Here is a 21856-nt window from a genome sequence, read left to right as displayed (position 1 = left end):
CATTACAAATAAACGATGTACATGGACATATTAAAGAGAGCCCGATGCATTTCGGGACTGACACGTCCCTTCGTCAGGGGCAACCTGTGAATAAAAATGTATACATTACATGCCTGTTTGAACTAGGGTTTCATAGACCCACCCTGTTGGAGACCAAAACATAACAGCATAATGTGTTTGGGTGGTTTAATTAGAAACAAACGAGGGGTAAGTACTCGAATATATAATAGAATGGTCGGTCATATATTAGGTCATAAGTGTGAATTGATAGTGCTGTTAGTATAGACCAAAAAGTGATGAAAAAGATCCGCAAGATAGAATAAATAGGTACTTTAGTGGCAATATGCAAGTTAATCTGAGATATCCACCCGAGTGTGTTGTATGCCGAAATGAACGAGTAAAGCGGAGAAAAAAAGAGAAGAAAAAGGAGTGAAAATAGGTGCCTATAAGTAACTAAATAGAGGTGTGCTCAGCTCAAATGGAAATAATGGATACAAAGCAGTGGTCAGCTGTAAAAACGGGGCAAGCTGAAACCGCATATAAGAGAAAAATGTGCACTTCAGTATCATCTGTCAAACAGACGATTTAAAAATGAATAAAGCTACATTGCATGAAAAGTATAGACTTACCTCGTAGTCCGTATATTTCACAAGACTTGCGGAAAATAAACAATGTGAAAAAGTGGTCGGCAAATCACTCTGCAGTGGCAAAACAATGATCTAGTCATGAATATCTCCACTAAGCCACTTAACCCACAGGAAACAGCTGTATTGGGTCGAGGATTGTCATTTGTACCTACCAAAACTACAACCCCTCTACAAGTACAGGGAGAATTCTTTAAATTCATGCGGTCCCGAAGACTAAGACATTTTTTCACCAATGCGATACCTCCAGAACAACAAACATTAGCACCATCTTCTCTGTTTTTTAAACCCAAAAGTACGTTATACCTCCAGTCTCTCATAAAACACTGGATACTTTTGAAACTTTGGTTAATAAGGATATTCAAAAATTGTCATTTCAATCTAAAAAAAAATACGATAATCTAACAAAATATGAGGGGAACATCATAGAATCTCTAGCCAACGATACCGCAATCACCATGCAACTAGCTGACAAAGGAGGCGCAATCGTTGTGATGGATACTGAATATTACCATTTCAAAGTATTTGATCATGTGGCAGATTGTAACACTTATTTGAAACCTACGATCCTACTAGTCAACGTCAGGATATGCTTACCAACCTTTTAGTAGAGGCTTGTGAAAAGGACTGGATTAATGAAACCACACAACTTTCTCACCACTACTAATCCGCGCAGACCAAAACTTTATATGATTCCCAAAATGCACAAGGACCCAAACAATCCACCCTTTCGCCCTATTGTCTCCGGCTGTGGGTCTATCTTTGACCCAGTCGGTATATTCCTGGATTTCTACTTGCAAAAGTTCGTGCAGCATTGGAGTACGTATCTCAAAGATACTACACACTTTCTTCAAAAATTGAGAGACCTGCATATTGATCAAAATACTACCACCTTATTGTGTACCATCGATGTAACTGCTTTATATACCTCAATACCTCATGCAGCAGGCCTGGAAGCTACAAAATGGGCACTTCTTCAAACAGACTCCATAGACATAGAAAAGCTCTTTATTCTTCAACATTTAAAATGTTGTCTTCACAATAGCTATTTTGAATGGCAACAACAATTATATGCTCAACTCACAGGCACATCTATGGGTTTTTCGGGGGCCCCCTCGTATGCCAATATCTTTGTCTCAATATGAACATGAGAATATCATGTCAAACGCCAGTTGGTGGCCCAAAATCAAATTATATTGTTGTTACATTGACGACATTTTTTTACTTTGGATGGACACTGAACAATCTTTTATATCCATGATTGATTCTTTGAATGACAACAACCCGCACATACAGTTAACATACAACATCCAAAAGGAAACTATCCATTTCCTTGATGTACAGATCATCAAAACACTGTCAAATCAATTTGAGACATCAGTTTATCATAAACCTACTGATCGCAACAGCATTTTGGCATACTCAAGTTTCCATCCAAGAAGTCTAATCAAAAACTTACCACTTTCTCAATTTATTCGGATCTGCAGAATTTGTTCAGACCCCCAAACGTGCACTATGAAACTACACGATTTTCGACAACGGTTTCAATCACGCGGTTACCCTGAAGAGGTGCTAAAGAATTGTCTTGATAAAGCATTGGTCAAATCTCGCACCGAACTACTCACTAAACAACGACAGTCAGATCAACGAACTGTATTTGTATCTAGGTTTTCTATTGTATCCCAATCTATTAAAAAAATAATTAATGCCCAATGGGAACTATTACAAAATGACTTCAATGGTTTATTCCTAGTCAAACCTCTCTTTGCTTACAACAAAGGGCAAAGCTTACGTTCTTTATTAGCTACACCAAACCCTTGTTCAAAACCAGAGGCTTATCTTGGTACCAAAAAATGCACCACCTGCATCCACTGCAATAATGTCATAACTGGGAATATTCTAACTCATTTTGTATCAGGCTCTAAAATCAAGTTAAAACACACCAGTGACTGTAACTCATCCCATGTGATTTATTGTATAAAATGCCCCTGCGGGAAAACATACGTGGGTAAAACTGAACGTAAAGTAAAAATCAGAATAACTGAACATAAAAGTAAAATTTGGAACTAAAACACAACATCAAGTATAGCTACCCATTGGGGTGATGCAAAACATACAATATCCCAATTGCGTTTCCAAATTATTGAGAAAATCAATGTACGTCCAGGCATTGATATCACTAAAACCTTACTCCAAAGAGAAATTTTTGGGATCCAAAAACTTCAAACAATGTCCCCCACAGGGCTCAATGATCGATTCGATATTAGCTGTTTTCTGTGATGCATTGAACGAACACTGTTACTAACTAATCACTTTGCTGGTGAAGCTTTTTACCTACACTCCCACCTCTTTCTCTTTTCATTTCACATACCGCTACTCACATAGTATTTTTTCTGCATTTTATTAGTTATTGTTTTCTCTTTAGCGAGCAACATCTTTATTCTGGTCCAGTTTGTCATTAGCTGTTCCCTCCTATGTTCTACATTCATTACATTTGATTCCTTTTCTTGATCTCTTACTTCCTTCAGTTCCTTCTCCAAGATGGCCACCACCGTTTTATTTTATAGTCCTGTTTCTATGTCTATCATCCTCGCGCATATTTCAGAGATGAGCTCTCTGGTTCAACGTTATCACTATCGCCACTGACCCGCTTTTCGCGTTCAGCTTCGAGTAATCTTCCAAAACGGTAAGCGTCTCGTTTTTTCAGCCAGTTTCTTCTTAGGCTCTTTTACACTTTCACAGCACGCTCAACTCTGTTTTACTGTTGTATCCTTTACAGATCATCATCACGACCACTATTTTACATTGTTTATTTTCCCCAAGTCTTGTGGCATATACGGACTACGGGGTAAGTCTATACTTTTCATGCAAGGGCTTTATTCATTTTTAAATCGTCTGTTTGACAGATGATACTGAAGTGCACATTTTTCTCTTATATGTTGTTTCAGCTTGCCCCGTTTTTACAGCTGACCACTGCTATGTATCCATTATTTCCATTCGAGGTGAGCCCACCTCTATTTAGTTACTTATAGGCATCTATTTTCACTCCTTTTTTTTTCTTCTCTTTTTTTTCTCTGCTTTACTCGTTCATTTAGACATACAACACACTCGGGTGGATATCTCACAGATTAACTTGCATATTGCCACTAAAGTACCTATTTATTCTATCTTGCGGATCTTTTTAATCTTTTTCATCACTTTTTGGTCTATACTAACAGCACTATCAATTCACACTTATGACCTAATATATGACAGACCATTCTATTATAAATTCGAGTACTTGCCCCTCGTTTGTTTCTAATTAACCCACCCAAACACATTATGCTGTTACGTTTTGGTCTCCAACAGGGTGTGTCTATGAAACCCTAGTTCAAACAGGCATGTAATGTATATATTTTTATTCACAGGTTTCCCCTGATGAAGGGACGTGTCAGTCTCGAAATGCATCGGGCTCTCTTTAATATGTCCATGTACATCGTTATTTGTAATGATTATGATGCATTTATTTGTTGACAAGCCAAAAAATTGTATAGTGGCGTGAATACATAATCTTTTTGTTTGTTCTAATACATTGAACATATTTTTGTGCAATTTTGACACCAAATACAAATGACAATACATATACCAGATTGGTTTAATTTGTTTACTATTGTGTTTTTAAAAATGATTGTACCATAAGGGTTTTTTAGCAACCCACAGCATTGTGCACAGTGTAAACTACCCTACAGGCTAGTTTCCTTTTCTGTTCAAATTCATATGCTTGAATTGACAGCAAGCATAACACTGTAGCTGCTGGGTAAAAACGATCTTCTTAAACTTGTGTATATAGGAGCAACAGGTGTGCGCTTCCTCCTCACTTCTCTAAGTGTAAGGAAAGATCACAGTTGGACATGTACGGGTTTGTAGGGCTTTGGTAAACGTCATGCCCGGGCGTATAGAGACTTAACTGTCATAAATTCCCTATCTGGATATTGATACAAATTCGTATTGAGCAGGATGCCTAAATATGTAGACCAGTTGTGTATATGGTGGCTAAAATACCAGGGCTTGGCATTAACTGGGATTTAAAGGCTGGGCATAGTAGATAAATACACTGATTTGGCAGATTGAAATAAAACCGGTAAATACGTCCGCTAGACATTAACGGGGGGCCTAGTAATCAGGCATAACTAGGATGCTGTACTTGTGTCTTGTAGAGACTGGGCACAGTACCAAAATTCCAGAACCAGGCATTAATGTCTCGTAACACCTGTCAATAGGCGGTAAATATAGGCACCGGATGTTAACTGGCGTATGGGAACTGGGCGCAGTGGCTAAATAAGACATTTGTCGCAAATTAGTTGAGGGACCCTTTGTCGTCAATGGGTATAATGCTAATTGGTCAGTAATGACTGTGAATGGCATATGAAACGCATTCAGCGACCAGGTACTACGCAGCAGGCCTGTGAGGTAACAGGTGTGTAGAACCAGAGTAAGCATATTGCGTATGGGCTTTGGACATTAACTTATTTCAAATACTGTACATACAGCAAATAATGGCGGTGCTGGCTAGTAATGAGTGTGCAGGAACTTGGCACATAAATACCAGATGTGAGCACTAGGGAGTATGGAGCAAATGGATATAGTAGGTAAATTGCAGCGCTGGGCGTCAGTATGACGTGTATAATAAAGTGCAGAAGACAAAAAGTTCAAGTTAGCTTTATGTGGCATAGGGGAGCAGGCGTGTGGCTTAATATTGGGACCTTGCAATACTGGCAGTGTGGAGGTCCAGGTGTGTATTTACTCACACTAACAGAGCTCTTAACGTGTAAAATGTGCTCACGAAGGGCTTGCGTGGGACAATAATATAACATGACTGGTCCTTAAGCTGTGGCCACCTGTGGAGGGTGGTTCCCGACCCAGGACCACAGTGAACTCGAGTCAGAGACGCCCCCGCCTTGGAATATTCCCAGCTATATTTAGTCTCGGTGCCCTTTCAGCTGTGGCACCTGCTGTCCAGTGTTTACTCCTTCATGCAAGAATAGTTCATAGATTCGCCCCCACCTCTCTCCGGCAGCGCTCTGACACGACTGTCCCTCTGGTCTTAACCCCCCCCCCCCCCCCCCCCCTTGAACTGGTATGACTCAAACAACAACATGCTTAACCCGCACCCACGCCTCCATAGCAACGTCCCACTGAACTACCCTCGCAACCCCAAGCCACACCACCACCACCATGCAAATCCTCACAGGAGTGCCCCCCTCATGCAGCACCCACAGGGCCTGTCTCCCCAAGCCTCCTGCAAAAGCTGACCAGACTCCACCCCACAGGAGCCGCCTCCCCTGCAAACACCCACAGGCCGCCCTTCTCTTATTCAACAACACTGCACAGAACTTCCCACTACCACTCAAGAGGAGAGCACTCCTCCTCTCCAGCACCCCCACTGGACTGCCCTCAGCCTGCCGCACCCACAGCCACGAGATGTTGTTCTGCAACGCCCCAGAAGTCTGCTCGCCCCCTCTGGACTCCAGATAATTCCTCCCTCCTTCACGTTTACATAGACCCCACAGTACCTGGCCCTGTCAGTAAAACCAGGGCTTTAAGTGGGCTGGGACCTACCGGTGCTCAGCACCGGCAGTTCTAAAAAGCAGGTGCTGAGACGGGTCCCTAAAGGGGTCTCTATTTCTGCTCTCACTCTCCGGTCAAAAAAAAAAACTAAACTCTGGAGCAGTGCCAGCCTTCAGTGACTTCCAGGTGACTTCAAAGAGACTCGGTATTGTATTGTAATTGGAATTGTATAACACTTACTACCCCTGACGAGGCGTCGAAGCGCTTTTCGGCGGGTAGCACGCTTCTCCGGGACCCATAGAGGATTAGTGTTGAATTAGTATAGTGAAACATGCAAGTAAATTTTAAGTGGTGGATATGTTAGTCAGTTATTTAGATGCAGAAGGATAGAAGAGGAAAAAAGGTTTGTATTTATATAGCACTTCTTAGCCCTGATGGGGTGTTGAAGCGTTTTTTTTTTTTTGGGGCGAGTAGCACGCTACTCCGGAAACCCAATTAGTGGTAAATTAGTATGGTGAAATATGAAAGTAATTTGAATGGTGGATATTAGTCAGTTGTTTGGAGTGAGAAGGATAGCGGAGGGATAGAAGGGAAAGAAAGGTTTGCATTCATATAGCGCCTGTTACCTCTGATGGGGTGTTGAAGAGCTTTTCTGGTGAGTAGCAGGCTACTCGAACCCATAAAGGATTCGTGTTGAAAATTAGTATAGTGAAATATGAAGTAATTTAAGTGGTGGATATGTTAGTCAGTTATTTGGATTGAGAAAGGTTGGGGAGGGGTAAAAAAGGGAGAAAGGTTTGCATTTATATAGCGCATGTAACCCTGATAAGGTGTTAAAACGCTTTGTTGGGGAGTAGCACGCTAATCTTGAACCCATAAAGGATTAGTGGTGAATTAGTATAGTGGAATATGGAATTAGAGAAGTGAACATGTTAGTCTGTTTATTTGATTGAAAAAGGATAGTTGAGGGATAGAAGAGTGAAGGATTTATTTTTTTGGGTCATAGCAGGAGGAGGCTTTTGGATGAGTAAAAAGGGTTTTTGGAGGGGGAAGTGTCCGAGGGAAGAGTTTAGAAAGGTTTGTTTTGGGGGATCGGTATAGTAAAAGAAGTTTCAGATGCTGCAAGGAGGGGTAGAGTAGGAGAGAGTCAAGAAAGGGTTATTTTGGGGAACATAGCTTTGGTATGGGGTTTGGGATAAATGCGAGAGTGGGTGTAGAGGATGTAATGATAGATGTATAGGTTGAGAGATAGGGTAGTGCATTGGAAAGAGTAGTAGAAAAAAGTTTGAGATGAGCCCGAAAGTTGGGCTAGAAGATCTATTGAGAGAAGTATAGGCTGAGAAATAGGGTAGTGCATTGGAAATGCTAAATAAGAAGAAAGTGATAAATATATAGATCCACAAGTACATTGAAAGTATATAGATGCATAAAGGAGGTAAGTAGACGCAGATTAAAGATATTGATAGAGGTACAGGATGAGAAATAGGGTAGTGCATTGGATATGCTTTTTCAGGAGAAAAGTAACAGACACACAGATCCAAGTACATGGAGGTGTATAGATGCACAATGGAAGCAAGTACATGTAGACCAAAGATGATCTTTTTTTTTTTTTATTTTTTTTTTTTGAAACCGTTTATTACAGAATCCAAAAAATACACAAAGATGGGCCTACAACCTTCAGGCCGGCCGCTAGCAAACAGAAGGAGCATGTAATACAGACAATAGAACGCACGTTGCGGCAAAAGGGAATTCACAGGAGTTGAAAGAGGCGTTGGCAGCCACACCATCCGGACCCCACATGACGGTTTCATTTTTATATAAATAACAACAAAAAAGCAAGTCCACAAGGCAACCCACAGTCGGAAACAACAGCATGTGCTCCCCTAGGGGGGGGACCCCACTGATTCATAGGAATATCGAGGGGGGGGAATAGGTCAGGACGGGGACTAAGTAAACTCATTGCCCAGAACCGGGAAGACAAACAGGCTAAGGAGACGGGGCCGGTGACGGATCAGGCAGTAGCGGCGGGGTACAGATTCCCCCACGGTAAGCGTTCCAGGGGCCCCATACTTTCACCCATGTCCCAGGCTTACCTCTCGCAACATACACCACCTTTTCCCGAAACATACACCAATCCATGTTGTCCTTCCACGCCGAGACAGTGGGCGACCTCTGGGAACCCCACAGTTGCGCAATGTCACGTTTGGCCACCATATATCCCAGAGTCGCCCACCACGTCTGCGGCACTGAGTAGTCGGTTGGCTCCCATACATTCAAAAGACATCTCCTCGCCTCAGGCAACAGCGGCACATGCGTAACTACCTGCAAAACCTCATGCACACCACGCCAGAATCGCACCACCTCCGGGCATTCCCACAGAATATGGAGAAAGGTCCCCAAAGAACCACACCCACGCTTACACAACCCGTCCACAGCATAGCCCATACGCATCAGCCTCGGCCCCGTAACATAGACCCTATGGAGTATCTTGAGCTGGACGAAGCGAAGGCGGGCCGGTATGGCCACCTTTTTCGGGGAGGCCACCGCAGACACCCAGTCCTCGTCATCCAGCTCCAATCCATCAGCCCCCCACGCCTCACAAAGGCCGGTCAGCAGTCCCGAACGGTCATTGATGAGCTTTTTGTAAATTAATGAAATCGTGCCGTCCGGGACATGCCCATCTAGCACTCTATCCTCCAGAGGTGAGTACTCCGGGATGGAGGCAACGTCCGGAAATACGGAGCACAACGCATGACGGATCTGCATATAACGAAAGTACTCCCTGTCCTGCAGCTGGAATTCTGTCTGCAGCACATCAAACGTTTTGAATCCCCCCTCGTCCAGAGATCGCCCACCCTGCTGATGCCTATCATGTCCCACTTCTCAAAGCCCTTCGAGGTCCACAGGGAGCCCAGCCGCTCAGATGCGTATAGTGGCGTCGCCCGGGTCAAGCGATCCTTCCACCCCATCGCCACGTTAGCCGTGTGCCACACCCGTACCATGACCCCCGTGGGGCCCGTCAGCCGCGCGTCATGCGAGCTAGAATAAAGCGCCCGATTATAGTCACCGCCCGGCAGTAACATTTTATCCATCTCAAAGGCCGGGTTTAGGGCGGGCCCGTAAAGGCCGTGATTGATCGCAGCCAGCTGGGAGGCCCAGTAATATCGCTTGATATCTGGGAGGGCAACCCCCCCGTCGTACCACGGGAGCGTCAGCTTCGCCAGGGCGATACGCGGCCGACCCTCCCAGAACAGTCGGCGCTGCAAACTCTCCACCTCGCGAAAGTAGCGCGCCGGGACAGCGTCCATTGTATTCTGCAAAGCATACAGGAAACGTGGCAGCGACATCATCTTAAACAATGCCGCCCGGCCGAGCGGCGAGAGCGGCAAGCGCTTCCAACGCGTGACGTCCTCCTTCAGGCGCTGGAGGGGGGGAAGCAAGTTCTGGCTATATCGGGCCTCCGCGTCCAGGGTAATGAAGACACCCAGGTACCTAAATCCCCGCGGAGCGATCTGGATAGGACAACCCCGCGGAAGGATAGGATCCTCCCCAGAGAGGACATACACACACGATTTAGCCCAGTTGATGACCAGGCCGGAGTTGAGGCCAAATGAGTGCAATACATCAACCAGTACTATCAGTGATTTACGTGGGGAAGCCAGGTACAGAAGAATATCATCAGCGTAAAGAGATACGCGGTCCTCATACTCGGGGGTCCATCGGAGACCACGAATAGAAGGTTCCCACCGCAGCCACTCCGCCAGGGGCTCCAGGGCAAGCGCGAAGAGGAGCGGTGATAATGGGCAGCCCTGCCGCGTGCCCCTGCCCAGCTCAAACGGAGCCGGCACTCTACCGTTCACAACCACCTGCGCCAGCGGTCCTGAGTACAACAATTTCACCCAACCGATGAATCCCGGGCCAAACCCAAACTTCGCCAGTGTCGCCCAAATATATGGCCACTCAAGTGTGTCAAACGCCATAGTGGCGTCCAGGGATGCCAAAATGGCCGGTTCCCGTATAAACGGGACACGCGCGAGCACCCCATGCAAGCGCCGCAGGTTAAGCGCAGTGTTGCGATGGGGGATAAAGCCGGACTGATCCTGGTGAATCAAATCGCACACCACGCCAACCAGCCGATTGGCCAACACCTTGGCGAGAATTTTGGGCTCCGCATTCAGCAGCGAAATAGGCCGGTAGGACGTGACCCGGTCCCGCGGCCTCCCCTCCTTGTGAATGACCACGATAGTAGCCAGACGCTGGTCTAGCGGGAGGGAACCCGCCGAACGGGCCGCGAGGAACATCGCACGGAGATGCGGCGCCAGCGTATCCGGTCGCAGCTTGTACAATTCGATGGGAAGACCATTAGGACCCATGGCCTTGCCGGAAGTGACCAAGCGTATGGCGAGAGCAATTTCTTCAGAGGTTGGGGCGGCGTCCAACGACACTCTGTCCTCCTCCGAAAGGGAAGGCAGCGCGATATCCATAAGCAGGGCATGGGAATCCTCTTCCGAGCGGGAGGACACCGGGGAATACACCCCACGGAAATATTCTGCAAAGCAATCGACCATTTCTTCCGGTTCCGTGACACACACACCATCCAGTTTCTCAATCGACGGGACAACTCGACTCGCCCTCTCCTTTTTATCCAGCCACGCAATCAATTTCCCAGCCTTATCACCCACATCATACAGTCTCCCCTGTTGCTCTCTACTGAGGCCCCTGGCCGCCTCCGTGACGAGGGCCTTATAGGCCGCCTGCTTGAGTCGGAGGACATGTAATTTGTCATCCGTCACCCCACATTCGAGGTCGCCCTCCAACTCAGTTATTTCAGTTTCAACACGGATCACCTCCTCCCGCTCGCGCCTCCGGGAATGGGAAATAAGGGACAGGGCATCCCCCCGAATCACCGTCTTAAATGCCTCCCATAGCGAGACCGCAGATGACACCGACCCCACATTATCATCAAAATATCGCTTAAGGGACTTAACCAACTCTGCGCGAATGGTGGGGTCACGCAGGTACCAGGGATTAATCGGGGCCACCCTACCCTCTCCCCTCGGGAGAATATCGAAGTGCAATAAGAGCGGGGAGTGGTCTGAAATACCCTACGCCAAATGGCGCACCTCCCCGATCCTCCCCGCATGCGCCGCCGGCACCAGGACATAGTCTAGTCTTGATAGACTGCCATGGGCCCCGGAATGAAAAGTGTACTGTTTCTGCGTAGGATGTTTCAAACGCCAACAATCCACCAGCCCCAAGGCATCCAATAGGCCAGACAACCACGCTTGGGCACGGGGGAGATCCCTAGGGGGGTGACGGTCCTCAAGTCCGGAAACCACAGCGTTAAATTCCCCCCCAACCACCAGAATCCCCTCTGGAAGACCAAGGAGGAGGCGCCCCAGATCCGCAAAGGTGGTCGTCTGCAACCCTGGCGGGACATAGACAGAAACAAAAATAATCACTCTGCCCTCCATTCTACCCACCAGAACCGTGTAACGTCCCCTGTCATCATGGAGTACCTCATCAACTTCCAACGGGAGCGAGGTCTTGGCCATGATGCCCACACCCCTTGAACCCGACGTGAAGCCCGAATGGGCCAGAAGGCGGTAGCCCCGCCGGTTCATAGCACGAAAGGAGTTGCCAATGAGGTGCGTCTCCTGCAGAAAAACTATGTCAGGTGAAATTCGTTTCAGGAACTGCAGGACCACACCTCGCTTTATCCTGTCCCCCAGTCCATTAACGTTCAAGGACAAAAGACTCAGTCCCCTACCCCCCATCATAAACTAAAGCAATCACTCGTCCCCCCGAGAGCACTTTGGGAATAGCACGACAATACTTTTGCCTTGTGGTACAAATGAACAACACCCCACCCCAACCCAACCGCCCCAACAACACTCCCCCCTCCCTGCACCCCTGCATGAGCCCAAACAGCCCCCCCAACTTGCAGTGTGCCTGTCGCCCCTATATAGTTGAAACTAGGTAAACCCCCTAGAGGAGGAAAGAGTACCCCTTCGAGACCCCGCACCACCTACCAAGGAGGGAGAACGAGTACAAAAAACGAGAGACCCTAAGCTTGGCCGAAAGCGGCAGCATCTTCGTCCAGAGTGAGTCCCAGTATCAGCACCTCAGTCCCGGTCCAGTGGGCCCTCTCCTCCCGCAGCCCCTCCCCCGCCATCCCGATCCCGACCCCCAGACAAAGTGTCCAGCCAGTCCCCGGCCGCTTCAGGACGGTCAAAAAAGTGAGTGCGACCATCCACCTCCACCCGCAGCCTGGCCGGGAAGAGCATGGCGTATTTTAAGTTCATGTCCCGAAGCCGCCGCTTGACGCCCAAGAAGCTCAGTCTCTGCTTCTGGACCGCTTGGGTGAAGTCAGGATAAAAGTTCACCTCCATGTTCTCCAACTTAATCGGCCCTTGCAGTCTGGAGGCTTGCAGAATTGCATCCCTGTCCCGAAAATTAAAGATACGGGCAATGAGAGGCCGCGGAGGGGCTCCGACCTTCGGCCTTCCCCCGGGAACTCTATGAGCCCTCTCCACCGCAAAAAATTTACTCAGTCCCCGAGGCTGGAGATGGGTAGTGATCAGGTCCTCCACAAAAAGATCCGTCGCCGACTCCTCCCGTCCCTCAGGTACTCCGATGATGCGGATATTATTCCTCCGGGCCCGGCTCTCGGAATCCTCCAGGCGCCGATCCATGAGCGCACTCGCCTGACGAAGCCGGTGTACCTCCGTCTGAAGGGCCGCCACCTCAGTCGTGAGGCCCGACGCGGTGTGGGCCAAAGAATCGACCCGGTCGTTGGTCTTCGAGAGATCAGCTCTCACCAGGTTGACATCAACGAGGACCGCGTCGATTTTATACGCTAACGTGTCAAACCGCTGGCCCACCGAGGCCTTCATCTCAGCAATGGCGCCCATGACGTCTTGCAGAGTCAGATCTGTGGGCAAGTCCGGGGCATCCGGGGGGCACTCAGAGGACTTGTGCGGTCCACCGGGAGATCCCTTCGGGAGGGTGTAGCGGTCCATGATGTTGGCCTGATGTGTGGCGCCACGCCGGGTCGACTTGGCCTTCAACCGATCTCCATCTTGTTTAGTGGCCATCGTCGCGGGTCTCACACCCTCACCAGCCACGCAGTAAAAAGCGAGCAATCAAGGCCACGAGCTCCGGGGGGCCACCCCAGGACGGCGGAGCGGGCCACAGCAGGCAGGCAGGCAGGGTCTCCCAGCGAGGCCACCCCAACACCAAGAGCGCCGCGATCCCACTTGCGAAGACAGCAAGGGGGCGCGAAAGTGAAAGTGCGGGGTACGCGACTCGCCAGGCCCAGCCCGCCGTTGTTGTTCACTTTGCCACCGGGTCGCCCCCAAACGCGAATCCGGGGTCAGGAGAGAAGTAGGCCGCAAACTTCAATCGGTGCTCACTCCGGCACCCGAGGTCCGATTCGAAGACGGGAAACGGGTACCACCTCGGCTCAGGCTCACCGACACAGTTCCCTCAACCGATGCAGGATGAAGTCAGGATAAACGTAGGAGGTTGCGGAGGTCCTCGGGAGCCTCGCACCTACGCGGCCATCTTGGTTGCGCGCTAGGCTCCTCCTCTGATTTTTGTTTTTTTGTTTTTATAACAACATCATTATTCTACATGTTTATACAAAGTAATACACAAAGATAGGTACATATCTATAGTGAAATTAATGCTTGTATACAGAGGGACACATACATAGGGTGGGTATTAATGAATGGGAAAATGGGCAGCATTTCTGGCCCAGGGCCCGACCAGTCTTGAACAGGCACTCACCGTTGTCCTCTCCACTCTTAGCCTCGACGTCCGGGCTGAGATGCCCTAAGCGTTGGCCATTTATAGCCCTAGTAGTCAGGTGACCCCTTCAGCCAATGAGAACCCTAGCCCTAACACTATCCAAACACAACACTAGCCCTAAAATCTAGAACCAATAGGAGACCAGGACCTTTCAGCCAGTCTTAGCCCTAGTCCAAGCACCCAATCAGTTTCAAAAACCCTGATCTCTATGTCCAATAGAGGCCCTAGCCCTACCAGTAGTCACAACCCTAGTCCAAGCAACCAATGGCACAGGAAGCCCTAGTCCCTACTTCCAATAGAAAGCTTAACTCTACTGTTAGTCCCACACCTAGTCCAGCAACCAATAAGACCGACCCAGAAACCAATCAGAACCCTCAAATACCCAACCAATGAGGACACTAACCCTAATCCAATAGAAACATCAAATACAACCACCAATCAGTGTACACATGTACCAAACAATATTAGACAATATAAGGTCCCAGCTACCTCAGACAAGGTTTGCTGGCCAGGGAGTTGGAAACTACTCCTCTATTCAGAAATCTCCTAGGAGAACGGCTGAATCCACACTTTGGTAAGGCCCTAACAAACTTGTCCTCTAACAACACTATTTGTATAAAGCTTTACTCCCTCTGCTGGACAAAAAACGAAGTGCACAGTCCCTATTAAACACAGTTTAAACAGTTTACAGCAGATCACTGCTGTCTCGGGGGTAAGGGGAGGCTGGTTTCACTGACTTGTTAACACAAAATGGTGTTCTAGTCTTTCATAGTCTCATCATGTCAGAACTGAAGATTTTTCAATACTCTATACAACGAAACCATAGTTTCTTATTTATCTTATGCAACTAACAACCCTTGACAAAGCCAATAGTCCTGGCTTGTTGTAGGTATGTTACGTGTTGTATTTTATATCTGGATGCAATTACCGAAGTACAAAGTACCAGTCGAGTGGCACACTATGCTAACTATATATTTTTAGCTTCCCTTTTTGTAAGCCACACCATTAAATAAATCGGCCACGTCCCTTTGGGGGACCTCCTAGTTTTTTCATCCCACTTAAAGTCCTGTATAACACCAAGACTGCGCCACTTTATGAAAAACTGCACGGCCCTGATTTACTCACCACGCCCTACAGCCATGCCCTATAACACCAAACAGCCCGACTCACACGTTCTGTAACAGGAAATAGCTCACGGTTCGTCCGCCATCATGGAACGCCCTCAGCTCGTCCCCCTGCTATAATGCCCTGCAGATGCCCCCCAGCTTCCACCCCCCTAATATTTAGTAACCAGGACACCATCCTCTGGCCCTTTAACGTCCATTAGCACAGTTTGTGCATTCCTAGTGTCTCACTGGCACAATTACCCCTTCTCCTGCCCTGCTCCAGAGTCAGGACTCCCGTCCAGCAACAGCAAGTGCTCGGCCCCATCTATAGCATTGCTCCAAATTACAAGCTACACACTTGCACCTGCTGGTCCTCCGACATGGTAAAGGATGGAGGAAACAGCGCCAATACCTCTATTGTAAACTCTCCACCAAGAAGTTTTATTTGAACCCACAAATGTTGTTTAATATAGAGATCAGGTTCCCTAGAGATTACGTCAAATGCTCACTGTGAACTTATTGGCTGTTGGGTATGTTTTTTGAGACTCGTATGGCTACACCTGCAAATTCCATTAATCTTTTAAAGATGTCGGTAAAGTTTTTAGATCTCGCCTGACCCAGCGCATGCGCTGGTCTGGCGAGACTTTTTGTGAGGGCTCAAAAAATGCTACCATGGCCAGCCTAGAGCTACAGTGCATGTGCGCGCGCTTAGGAGCAGAGGCTGGCAAACCTCGTCATGCTAATTAAGCGCCCGCGATCACTTTCACTTTCGCCCACGATCACTTTCGCGGCGCCCTTTTGATGTTCTCGTTCAAAGAACATCAAAGAACATGTTGTGTTAATGCTTTGCTGCGCCTGTTTGACTTACAATGTGCTTTCTCTTTCCACAAACTCGATGTTTGTGTTCCTTTATTTTGAGATGCTTTTAGTATTACTGTTTTGTGACTTAAAGAACATTAAGGAAATGTTACTGTGAAACTGGACAACGTTCACAGTGTTTATTTCTGATCGCAGCGGCTGCTTCATGTCCGTTGCACCATTCAGGGAGTCCTTTTGTTGGCGCTTTCATGAGGACATGATGAGGAAGCTGGAAACTTTTGCCACATTCTCTTTAGAAGCACAGCATGTTGGCGACTGGTTAATCGATTATACCTATGTAGCTCTTTAGATCTCAAAGCGCTATGGTGAGTGCAACTCACAAGGAGGGGGCAGGTTTGAGTGCACATTGGCTGCAATCGATCTCTTAAGATGATGGGCTGTGTGTATCCATTATCAGCACTCAGTCTTCGCTAAGTGATCTTGTTTGTTTTGTTGTTGTGTTAATGCTTTGCTGCGCGCGTTTGACTTACAACGTGCTTTCTCGTTCCACAAACTCGGTTTGTGTTCCTTTATTTTGAGATGCTTTTAGTATTACTGTCACACACACAACCACACACACAACCACACACACACACAACCACACACACAACCACACACACCACCACAACCCCACACAACCACCCGCACAACCACACACACAACCACACACAACCACACACGCCCACAACCACACACCCCTACCTCCACACACCCCTACCTCCACACACCCCCAACCACACCCCCACCACACCCCCCCAACCACACACCCCCAACCACACACCCCCAACCACACACCCCCTAACCACACACCCCCTAACCACACACCCCCTAACCACACACCCCCTAACCACACACCCCCTAACCACACACCCCCTAACCACACACCCCCCAACCACACACCCCCCAACCACACACCCCCCAACCACACACCCCCCAACCACACACCCCCCAACCCCACACGCACAACCCCACACGCACAACCCCACACGCACAACCACACACGCACAACCACACACGCACAACCACACACGCACAACCACACACGCACAACCACACACGCACAACCACACACGCACAACCACACACGCACAACCACACACGCACAACCACACACGCACAACCACACACGCACAACCACACACGCACAACCACACACGCACAACCACACACACCCACAACCGCACCCACAACCCCACACGCACACATGCACACGCACAACCACACACACGCGCACACACAACCCCCCCACACACAACCCCCCACACACAACCCCCCCACACACAACCCCCCACACACAACCCCCCCCACACACAACCCCCCCACACACAACCCCCCCACACAACCCCCCCACACACAACCCCCCCACACACACAACCCCCCCCCACACACAACCCCCCACACACAACCCCCCACACACAACCCCCCCACACACAACCGCACACACAACCCCACATGCACACACAACCCCACACGCGCGCACAACCCCATGCACACACAACCACACACAACCACACACGCACACACAACCGCACACGCACACACAACCCCATGCACACACAACCCCATTCACACACGCGCACACACAACCACACACGCGCGCACACAACCACACACGCGCGCACACTACCACATGCGCGCACACTACCACATGCGCGCACACAACCACACACAACCCCACATGCACACACAACCCCACACGCGCGCACAACCCCATGCACACACAACCACACACAACCACACACACAACCCCACACGCACACACAACCCCACACGCACACACAACCCCACACGCACACACAACCCCATGCACACGCGCGCACACAACCACACGCGCACACACAACCACACGCGCGCACACAACCACACGCGCGCACACAACCACACGCGCGCACACAACCACACGCGCGCACACAACCACATGCGCGCACACAACCACACGCACAACCCCACGCATGCACAACCCCACGCATGCACAACCCCACGCATGCACAACCCCACGCATGCACAACCCCACGCACGCACAACCCCACGCACGCACAACCCCACGCACGCACAACCCCACGCACGCACAACCCCACGCACGCACAACCCCACGCACGCACAACCCCACGCACGCACAACCCCACGCACGCACAACCCCACGCACGCACAACCCCACGCACGCACAACCCCACGCACGCACAACCCCACACACGCACAACCCCACACACGCACAACCCCACACACGCACAACCCCACACACGCACAACCCCACACACGCACAACCCCACACACGCACAACCCCACACACGCACAACCCCACACACGCACAACCACACACACACCCCCACACACCAAGCATTCGCATAGCCAATAGGTCTCGCCTTTGGGACCTTATAAGTGTTTAGCCACGAAACAGTTGATATGGTTGCACCAAGGATATTGTGCTGCATAACTAAATACTTAGAAGGTCCCAAAAGCGAGACCTATTGGCTATGCCAATGCTTGTTAAGAGTTGCCTTCGTCATCACCCCAGTCTGTAGTCTGTATTCTCGTGGACAAACGTAATAACACTGCCACTGGATTCTGAACAAGACCACTTTAAACCTTTTACAGTTCAGCCACACTTGAAATAATAGTGGAATGATTCGCAGGAGTCTGTGTCTGCTCAGTCTGCTGTGCCCTGTCTTACTTCAGAATGAGTGTGTTCACCTGTTGCCCAGCATGCATGTAACTCCCAATGACGCCACACCATCCTTTGATGTTCCCTTAAACTGTCATCCAGAATAGGTCTGAACGAATTCCTAATTAAAGCGCAACATTTAGGTAATGTACAAATGTGACATTACATCGTTTTTCATCATTTTTAGGTCGAGGGACCGTCCGATCTGCCGAAGGCAGAACCGGAAGTCCGGAGATCTTATGTTTCTGAGAGTGGCTCTTTAGCCCGCCTCTCTTTTTGGCTCTCCTCCATTGGCTGGCTTCCTAAACGGAGGCCAGCCATTGGAGGAGAGAGCCATCCCTCCAAATAGGCTCCGTCTTTTTCAGATTCGGGGGCGTGTTCCGTGCTGTTCTTTTCACTTTTTAGCCACGCCCCCGAATCTGAAAACCGCCGCTGCGTTTCTCCGAGGCATTTCTGCTTCACCTCGGAGAAAGGCAGTGGTGTGCTTGTTACTATCTGTTCCACCGACTCCTGCGCCTTCCGCACCAATGGCGCCCACTTAGCATTCCACTCGGGGGAAACTCCTTTACGATCGGTGCATTCGAAATGAGGGGATGCCGGTGCACATTAAGGAGTAATAGGAGCCAACTTTAGTAAAGTACTTGTCCTATCTTTTTTATTTTTATTTATTTATATAGCGCAAACTCGCCCGAAGGTATTGGAGCGCTTTACATGCGCGCCGGTTACGTTGCGCATTCATGCACGAGGGGAGGTTAAGTGATTTACCCAGGATCACGAGAGTTAAGGCCACAGCTTGCATCTGTTCCACCGACTCCTGCGCCCTCCGCACCAATGGCGCCCACTTAGCATTCCACTCGGGGGAGACTCCTTTACGATCGGTGCATTCGGAATGAGGGGATGCCGGTGCACATTAAGGAGTAATAGGAGCCAGCTTTAGTAAAGTACTTGTCCTAACTTTTTTTTTTTTTTTTAATTTATATAGTGCAAACTCACCCGAAGGTATTGGAGCGCTGTACATGCGCGCCGGTTACGTTGCGCATTCAGGCACGAGGGGGGGTTAAGGGATTTAGCCAGGATCACGAGATGTGGACGCGACCCTGAGTGTCGAACTCTGGTTTCCCGCACCAAGGTCCGCAATCTAGCCGCCGGACCGCATCCGCTCCCCCGCTGCTTAAGCCCTTACCCTGCCACTGCTCTCGGCGCCAAGAACCTCCTCTTCTTCGACTGGGGAGCTGGGGGTCGCTACTGCATCTTTCTATCTCACTAACTCACTTTCACTGTCTCTTTCACTACCTCTCTCTATCTCACTACATCACAACACCACTCTGCTTACATCTCACTACTTCACAACATTCCTCTCCCTCACTACATCACTGTTTCACTACCTCACTCTCTCTCACTACATAACTCTCTACCTCACTACTCCACTCTATCTCACTACCTCACTCTCTCACAACTTCTCTCTCTCAAAACATCACTACCTCACTCTCTAGCTCACAACCTCACAACTTCCTCTCTCACTCACTACCTCAATCACTCTCTATCTCACTACCTCACTCTTTCTATCTCACTAACTCACTTTCACTCTCTTTCACTACCTCTCTCTCTATCTCACTACATCACAACATCACTCACTACCTCACTCTCTATCTACCTCACTCTCTATCTCACTACCTCACTCTCTATCTACCTCACTCTCTCTCACTACCTCACTCTCTATTTCAATACCTCACTCTCTCTATCTCACTACCTCACTCTCTCTCTGCTAATGCAATAGGTATCACATATGCAAAAAAAAAAGCTAATGACAATGCCATTTATTTAGGGATACAATAATGATAAAAAAATGAGTAATACCAATAGCTCTACCTATAATATTAACGAGACCATTGCATTGTAAATGCTTGTTTTTTTTTTGTTGCAAACAGAAGGCTCATTTACCCCAAAAATGTCTTGCCGAGAGACATTTTCTTGTGCGATTTTGTTATCCAACGTGCACGCTGTTTTTTGTGTGGAAAAAGTGACACGACATGCATACAAATCACATTTGACTTTAAAAGCATCATTTGCACAACGTTTATGGAATTTTGAAGAACTTAACCAAAAAGGCTGTGCTTTTGCGCATACCATAATCCAGCATGTATTCTCTGTTTTTTTAAAGAATACGTATTTCTATTTTAACTTCTACCCAGACCAGTTGAAATAGAAACCGTTTCGGTGTGGAGAACTTCAGTTTTTTGTCTCTTGCTAATGTTAAAATCTCTGCTTGTGGGATTTGTGGCATGCGCTGTGGTTTTCTTAGCGAAATGCGGCTTTTCAAGGCCGTCAGCCCGCAGTGAGCAGACCAGTCCGTCCAGGCGCGCAACGCCCATAGGGCTACAAGTGATTCAGCCCTTCCCGCCCACCTCTTGTGTCTCAGCCCGGGCTGCTGCTTGACTTGCTGGGGACTGGGCAATGTTTCGGGTCTTCTCTCCACCACACCCGAGTTTTTTACTGGTCTTTAAAGTACCATTTACCTCCCTTTGGAACTGGTGAAGGAGGCTTTGTTCGTGTTGTTCACGGATTCCAGTACCTCCTGGGTCCCCACTCTGCCTAGTCACTACTCCTTACATTTGCCTCATGTATTCTGTATTTGTATTACCATATTCGCTCCAACTTTTTGTATTTTATAATCTTTAATGTGTCTGTAACTTGTTAATTTGCAATTTACCTTATTTGTAACTTACTTAGCCTATTTGCGCCACCTTTTTATGTATTTGATAATATTGAATGTATCTGTAAATTAAGTTGTAACTTTCATCATGAGTACCTATAAGTAGTTGTACCTACTTTCATGGTACTCTCATTCCTTATGTAATTTACAATGCTGTATTGTAAAGTGCTCTGACACCTCTGGGTACAGTAGGCGCTATATAAGATTGCATAAATAAATGAAAGAAACAAACAGTGGGAGAATGCATTTAGTTAAAAGGCATCTCGGGAGTAGAGATGCCACATTTCCACAAGACAAATATTGGGCATTTGTTGTTTAAAGGCCTCACCTTGAAACTAAATGGGGCTGTAAATAAAATGGTATGTATTCATTTGCAACATGACTTTGTCTTTTGTTTCCATTTGTTTAATTAAACTTAAACTGTAATTATTAGTCATGGATCGTTAATGCAGTCCTAGAACGCATTTAAAAGTGCTTTCTATTTGTATTTGCTGTTTGAGGTATGCACAGATAA

The 21856-nt window shown here is 48.1% G+C and overlaps 1 protein-coding gene across 1 annotated transcript in view; it reads left to right on the top strand.

The window, feature by feature from the left end:
- ADSL (adenylosuccinate lyase) overlaps positions 1 to 21856 on the top strand; it is a 137616-nt gene that overhangs the window by 56843 nt on the left and 58917 nt on the right. The window lies entirely within an intron of this gene.

This window comes from Triturus cristatus, chromosome 4_2, assembly GCF_964204655.1.
Source record: "Triturus cristatus chromosome 4_2, aTriCri1.1, whole genome shotgun sequence".
Taxonomy (NCBI): Eukaryota; Metazoa; Chordata; class Amphibia; order Caudata; family Salamandridae; genus Triturus; species Triturus cristatus.
Note: the sequence above shows the minus strand (reverse complement) of the source record. Positions and strands in the feature narration are given on the sequence as shown.